This window comes from Chelonia mydas, chromosome 20, assembly GCF_015237465.2.
Source record: "Chelonia mydas isolate rCheMyd1 chromosome 20, rCheMyd1.pri.v2, whole genome shotgun sequence".
Lineage (NCBI taxonomy): Eukaryota > Metazoa > Chordata > Testudines > Cheloniidae > Chelonia > Chelonia mydas.
In genome coordinates, this window is record NC_051260.2 from 12,693,576 (window position 1) to 12,699,575 (window position 6,000).

The window sequence follows — 6,000 nt, forward strand, 5'->3', positions numbered from 1 at the left end:
ATCGAGTCAACATCTGCAGGGCTAAGGTTTTCAAAAGTGTCTCGTGATTTGAGACATCTTAAATGGGCCCTGACTTTCAAACGTGCTGAGCACTCACCCTCTGAAAATCAGGCCCCTTTAAGGTCTCGGGTTAAGCAACCAAAATCACAAGGCGATTTTGAAAATCTTGGCGTAAGTGACACACCTAAGACCACACTCACACGGACTCTATGACAGAGCTGGAAATGGAAGCTTGATCACTTGAGTCCTAGCCTAGCATATTAGCCACAAGGGCCATCCTTTCTTCCTTCCAGAATACAAAGTTGATGATCTCCTGAAACCCAGCAGGTGTTTTCTCCCTTTAACTCCATTGATCTCTTAAGCCCTGTCTGACAACTTTCAACTGAGTCTATAATCAGTTAGCAATACATTCAGCCCTAAAAGCCCGGTGTGTGTCCACACATCACCTGGTTAATACTCACTTAAGCTTTATCTGTGTGTCTCATTGATCAGTGTGTCTTATGTGTCCTCTGGGGCTGCTCTACCAAGGGTCTGGTTCTGCTACAGCTCCTAGCTATGGGAGTTCGTCCCTTAGCTCAACCAGGAGTGGGTCATGGAGTTACAAGGTCCTGGGTTTGATCCTTGGGGATTACCATGATGACAGTTGTTACATCAATACTCAAGAAGTTTCCCTTCCCAAGAACTGTTCTAACCCTGCTCTTGTACTTCTAAAAGGCCTGAGTCTCATCAAGATATGTCTACACTAGGAACACTAAAGTGCTGCAGCTGCAGCTGTGTTACTGTAGTGTAGACACTGACGATGGTGATGGAAGGGTTCTTCCATTGCTGTAGTAAATCTGCCTCTCAGAGGTGGTAGCTAGGACAAGAGAAGAAGTCTTCTGTTGACCTTGTGTTGCCTACCCTGAGGCTTAGGCTGCCTTATGATTGACTGAAGTTTTAGGTGTTGAGCAGGCCTCAGTTACACTAAAAGCCTTACGTTGCTCTGGCCTGGAAAAGGCAATTCAAGTGGCTGGAAAAGGCTCCTAAGAATGTTCCCTGTGGAGGGACCCTTCACAGCGAGTGTGGACCTGGTATAAGGGCCTTTACATGATCTTGGCTTCCTCTGCAAGGCAGATCAAGGATGTGGTCAGAAGGTACCATGCTACAGCTACTTTCTGGTTCTCAGGGGCCATGGGAAGCAGAGGGTAAATTACAGCAACCCTGCATGGTCCCAGAATGCACAGAGCACAAAGGTGGCTCAAAGCGACCTGTTCCTCCACCATTTCTGTTCCCTGGTGCAAGCACAGGAGTGGCATAAGTAAGAATCAGGGACAAAATTCCCTTGGGTACCCAGAGGGCATCACAACCAAGTGTGGGAGGAAAAGTGCAACGGTTCTTAAACCAATTCAGACCAGCTGGCGAGAAGCTGCCTAACTGCATGAGCTGGGCGGAAACTAGTTGAGTGCAGCTAGCAACACAGGTACAATCTTAGGCCTGGACTACGCCTAAAACTTAGGTAGATCTAGCTATGTCACTCAGCAGTGTCTCACACCCCTGAGAGACGTAGTTAAGGCGTCCAAAGCCCAGTGTCGACACCACTAGGTTGACAAAAGAATTCTTCTGTCAACCCAGATACCACCTCTCGGCGGGGTGGATTAACTACAGCGACAGAAAAACCCCTTCCATCGCTGTACCAAGTGTCTACACGACAGTGCTACAGAGGCACAGCTGCAGGACTGTAGCTTCTGTAGTATGGACATAGCCTGAGTAACTGTGGCTAGTGGTGGCCTAGGATGGCAGGCTGGGCCAAATTCTCAGCTGGTGTAACTCAATGGAGCCCCATCAAAATCAACAGACTTTACACCAGGCCCATGGTAGCCTCCCCGGTTGTGACACTGTTTTCTTTGCAGCATGCACAGAAACTGTGGTAAAATAGATTTAAAACCCAGGCTACTCACTCTTCCTGCAGGAACCCGGAATCCCATAGCTGTCCATGGCAGCAGTGCCAACACTCAGGAGTGCGAATGGAGAGCTGGCATGTTCCACAGCATGGGATCTCATGGCACGTCCAAGCGTATGCATGCCCCAAACGAACTCAGTGCCAGGGACTGGCTTCCACTCCATATCCCTTAGAGGCTGATTGTCTAAGATGATGGCGCAAGTCTCCAATGTATTGGCCACCATCAAGGCAAAGTTCTTGAAGCCCTCCTGCTCATTTATAGAATACATCAGGCAGTAACTGGCAACATCTGGAACATTCATCAGGAAGGCGTGGGAGGAATTAGGGATAGCTGCGCCCAGGCCGTAGAACATCACCTGGATGCTCACATTAGCAGAGATGTAGACTGGGATTGAGGGCTTGACAGGAAGTTGGAGTACATTGCCTCCTGTTAGAGTAACATTCTCTTGCTGTTTCCCTCGTTGATACAACACAGCCGTGCTCTGGGAAGCAGTGATATAGACTATGTCATTTACTTTCTGCCAGGGTAAGGGAGGAATGATGTATGTTGTACCCCAGCTGCAGACTGGTAGGAGCTGCTCAAAGACGTGGTTGCATTTTGTGCTATTACAAAAACACACCTGGCCAACCAAGACGGCCACTGGCTTTTCTGAGACAATCCTGGTGCCAGACAGATCTTCTATGCCTTGTAACTGGATGCCTTCGAAACTGAAGAGCTTAAAATTCAGTTTGCTGCCAGTGGAGTGGACCTGTGTTAGGTCATGTAACTTGCCTTTCACATGGACCTCCACGGAGTTGAGCTCTTGGTACATTATAACAGAGAACTCTGGGTAACTATCCAAGGGTTCCATAGAGGGAGTCACTACATAGTGTTCATTTCCCAAGCTGGAGACAGGATACAGCACAGTGGTCTCAGGGCTCACATGTTTGTTGCTGACAGACACTACCGAGATATCTTTGTCAGCCTTGACTAGGACCACCTTGGAGACCACGTCACTGCCCTTAACTCCCACTGACTCTGGTAGACTGACCCGCACTATCTCTCCCTGATTTACCATAGTCTTATTCTCAAACCTTGCCCCGTGAAACAGGTAATTGGGGATGGAAACAGACACTGAAGTGAAGGCAAAGTAGCCAGTAATTTGCACTTCAAATTGACTCGAGTTCCCACAGTCCTCCATGTAGGAGGTGATGAATTCTTTTCCCAGAGTCCCAGTCTGACATGTGCCTGCAAGGAAAAATAGCAATAAAACACTGGAGGTAGAGAGAGACACTGTCAAGAGGTGGATAGAGTAAAAGGGACTGGATCAACTTTGTTCAGGCCAAAAATTAAGACCCAGTAAAAAGAAACGGAGCTTGAAAATCTTAATGCATCTAGAAATTTTTCCCATTATATTTTTAATCTAAATGAAAATAATTTTTATTAATAGTACACATTATTTTAAATAATGAACAAGGACAACTTAGACAGCTTAGAACCCAACAAAGACTTTGGAACCAAACATGACTTCGGGGAATGTTCCAATCTGGACCAGAACTCCATGATTGTCCCTGATCTCTATAATTGTTGAGAACCAGAATCCTGGATCCAAACACTCATGGAAACACAGAAAAATGTCAGATCCAGATGCACACTTAATGATTTGGACTCAGCTCTAAGAATAATTGTTTCCCCTTCCCTAGCACCTCCTGTCTAAGCTCCAAACACTTTACAGACAGACATTCAATAATTCTCAGTCCCACCAGGAGATGGGTCAATATTACTGTCCCCATTGCCCTGAGCGGAAAACTAAGGGACAGAGAGGATTAGGAGCTTGCTCAAACTAACCCCACAAATCAGCAGTAGAACTAAGAATAGAACCCAGGTTTCCTAATCTCAGTCTCTTGTGCTCTAAGCGTTAAAACCTATAGAACTGTAGTCTGTTGTGTTGAGAAGGGTAGGTGCCTTCGGCCTATTTGGCTCAGATGATAATAAAACCCTTTTGTACTGTTACAACATTAAACCCATAAATGTGGTTTGGGTCTTGTGTCAAGTTATCGCTGGCACCATCTCCTGTTGTGACCACGACCGTTAAAGATATATATACAGAAAGAGAGAGAGAGAGAACCTTTCATTAAACACACATAAGAAACAGATTAATAAAATTACAATTTAAAAAGTTCAATAAAAGTTTCATTTAATCAGTTTCCTTTATTTCCCTTTTAGTTATATAGGGCCAGATCTTCAGATAGTGTAAATCAGTGTAGCACCACTGACTACAACAGATCTTTGCTGATTTACAACAGATGAGGATTCTGCCCATCACCTCCCAGCTGACATCCCACCTGGCTCTTTATAGAGAGATCCAGAAACATTGTATCTCCCAATAAACATTTTATCCTAACTCCCAGAGCTCTCTCTCTGTCCTGAGTGGAAAGAAAATTAAGGCCAAATGTAATATAGCTTCTCAAATTTCCACTAGCTGAGAATCTGACTGTCTAGCTTCAGGCCCTTTAATATGATCAGTGAGGGGAGATATTGTGAAATGCTGGGCCTCCTTCTCCTGTCCCTTACACCATATGACCGCCATTGATTTCAGTGCATTTCTCCTGATTTACATTGATGTACGTGAGAAGAGAATGAGGCCCATCATTCTTAGCCTGAATGGGAGCTGGCGGCAGGGCTGGATTTAGGGGCAGGTGACCCAGGCAACCACCGGTGGTGCCAGGTTTGGGGGGCCCCGGGCCCGGGGTGCTGTTTTTGTTGTTAGCAACAAAAGGGAAAACAGGGGAAAAGGGAAAACAGAATGTTTGAAGTAAAATGTTTCAGGTATTCCGTATGTGGATTCATTTTTCATAAAACCAAACACCCTGGCCCCTGCCCTCTTCCCCAAGGCCCCGCCACTTCCCCAAGGCCCTGCCCCCCACTCACTCCAGCCTCCCTCCCTCCATTGGTCTCCCTCTGCCACCCTCACTCACTTTCACAAGGCTGGGGCAGAGGGTTGAGTTGTGGGAGGGGGTGAGGGCTCCATCTGGGGGTGCGGGCTCTGGGATGGAGTTTGGGTGTGGGAGGGGGTTCCAACCTGGGGCAAGGATTTGGGATGCGGGTGAGGGTGCGGGGTCTGGGAGGGAATTAGGGTGCAGAATTGGGTTCTGACCTGCGGCAGGGGGTTGGAGTGCAGGTAGGGGTGTGGGGTCTGGGAGGGAGTTTGGGTGCAGGATGCGGTTCCAACCTAGGGTAGGGGGTTCAGGGTGGGGCTCTGGCTGGGCGGCATTTACCTCAGGCAGCTCCCAGTCGGTGGCGCAGCGGGGTTAAGGCAGGCTCCCTTCCTGCCCTGGCTCCACACTTCTCCCAGAAGTGGCCAGCATGTTCTGCCCCCTAGGCAGAGGCGCAGCCAGGTGGCTCTGTGCAGTGTGCACTGCCCATGCCCACAGGTGCTGCCTCCACAGCTCCCATTGGCCATAGTTCCCAGCCAATGGGAGCTGCGGAGCTGGCCCTCGGAGCAGCAGCAGCACTTGGAGCTTCTCTGATCACCACTGAGCCTAGGGGCCGGATGTGCTGGCTGCTTCCGGGGAGCTACGCAAAGCCAGGGCAGGCAGGGAGCCTGCCATAGCCTCACTGCACCACCGACCTGACTTTTAATGGCCCAGTGAGTAGTGCTGTCCGGAGCCACCAGGGCCCATTTTCGACTGGGCGTTTCAGTTGAAAACCGGATGCCTGGCAACCCTAGTATCACCAGTTAATCTCATGAGACAGGGATAAATCATGCATACAAATCATGCATCAAAGTCATGAAATGGACTACAAATGCAATCAAAAATAAGGTATATAAAGGTTTAACAAATGGAAGGGGGTACACACCATTTGATCTAGGGCCAGCCCTGGCTGCCGGTCCTCAATGCCTCTCAGGATTTAGCTCCATTTGTAGGATCATAGAATCATAGAATATTAAGGTTGGAAGAGACCTAAGGAGGTCATCTAGACCAGTGCTACTCAAAGTGGTAGTCCGTGGAAGCCATCAGCTGCCGGTCTGCACGCACATTGGAAAAAGAAATTGCCAGTCCCCCACATCAGTTAGCTT

General features: G+C 48.2%; 1 protein-coding gene across 1 annotated transcript in view; it reads right to left on the reverse strand.

Moving 5' to 3' along the window:
- The window catches only part of LOC122463417 (adhesion G protein-coupled receptor E3-like), a 12,674-nt gene extending 9,525 nt beyond the window's left edge, over positions 1 to 3,149 (reverse strand). Inside the window, exon 1 of the mRNA XM_043533207.1 lies at positions 1,938 to 3,149. The gene's annotated coding sequence lies outside the window, so the exon portion shown is untranslated. The remainder of the gene's footprint in view (positions 1 to 1,937) is intronic.
- Between the last annotated feature and the right edge of the window lie 2,851 nt (positions 3,150 to 6,000).